Source organism: Thalia democratica, chromosome 2 (assembly GCF_965202585.1).
Source record: "Thalia democratica chromosome 2, ktThaDemo2.hap1.1, whole genome shotgun sequence".
Lineage (NCBI taxonomy): Eukaryota > Metazoa > Chordata > Thaliacea > Salpida > Salpidae > Thalia > Thalia democratica.
In genome coordinates this window covers 66,741,808-66,743,003 of record NC_139166.1, presented here as the reverse complement: position 1 = coordinate 66,743,003, position 1,196 = coordinate 66,741,808, and the positions used below count along the sequence as shown (strand labels likewise).

Here is a 1,196-nt window from a genome sequence, read left to right as displayed (position 1 = left end):
TCCAAACTTTATTTTGTTAACTATTTAATTAACATTTTAATTAAACTTCTTTGAAATGCACAAACTTAATGCTAAGTTTATACGTACAATATTAAACTACTTTTTATGGAAGGTGTCAAACATGAAAAATGGGAAATTTTTGCCCGAAGCGACACTTTTGCACGAAGAAAATTTTGCTCGACGGCACATTTCCACGAGGGATCTTAAGATTTTTGTTTATAAATCTGTTATATTATTAGCATTAATAATGTGCGAAAACAAAACAGTCTGTTCTTTGTTAAGTTTCTAGTGGTTATCACATTAACTATAAATGAGTTTTTATTTTTACCATATTTAATAATTAAACATCAAGTAAACAATAAAAACATGTCCCGTGTGAGGATCGAATTCACGACCTTCAGATTATGAGACTGACGCGCTGCCTACTGCGCCAACGGGGCTCGCGTTAGAATGCAAATTATTACGTTTATAAACACGCATGTTTACGATTGTGACGTAACAAAGACTTAAAAGCAGTAATGCCACTCACAAAAAAAATAGGTAATTTGAAGTTTCGTCCACAAAAGAGCAATCTGCTTAAGCGTCAGCGGTAGTGTAAATGTTTTTTTAAAATTGCAGAAAATGCGAAAAGTCGTTTTGTTATAATCAAATTTAAATTGTCTATAATCACTTTTAGAATAAATAACCAAACTACTATAGCTTTAGTAGGTGTTAAATATGCACGAAGGGACATATTTGCACTAAGATTCTTTTACACGAAAGGTCTTTTTTAGTATTTTTATTAAAAGATTAAAATTTACAAAAATCAGAGTGTCTCTAATACGTCCATATAATTACTAAAATTATATTTAAACTTCATATTAAAAAAAATTTAACTGTTTTTTTTATACATTAACACCATGAAGTTATAGTTATGTTATAATCCATAAAAGTCAGATAACAATATATATTTTTACTATAAAATTGTTGATATCTAAGTTAGCATATTAACGTTTAACCGAAAACAAGGTTCTCAATTCAATAAAATGCATCAGTAGTGCAAAAACATAAACACTAGAATATATTAAGTTACTTAAACTTTTTACCTCAAATGCTATTTATACTTTCGCAAAACCTAACTTTATGACCCATGAAAAAAGTCAACTATAGAAAACAAAGTTGTTTTTTATATTTAAAAATGTTTTCAAAATAAGTTT

The 1,196-nt window shown here is 27.9% G+C and overlaps 1 non-coding gene across 1 annotated transcript; it reads right to left on the bottom strand.

Moving 5' to 3' along the window:
- Positions 1-367: 367 nt before the first annotated feature.
- Trnam-cau (transfer RNA methionine (anticodon CAU)) lies at positions 368-440 on the bottom strand. The gene has a single exon. It is a non-coding gene; the product is annotated as a tRNA-Met (tRNA).
- Between the last annotated feature and the right edge of the window lie 756 nt (positions 441-1,196).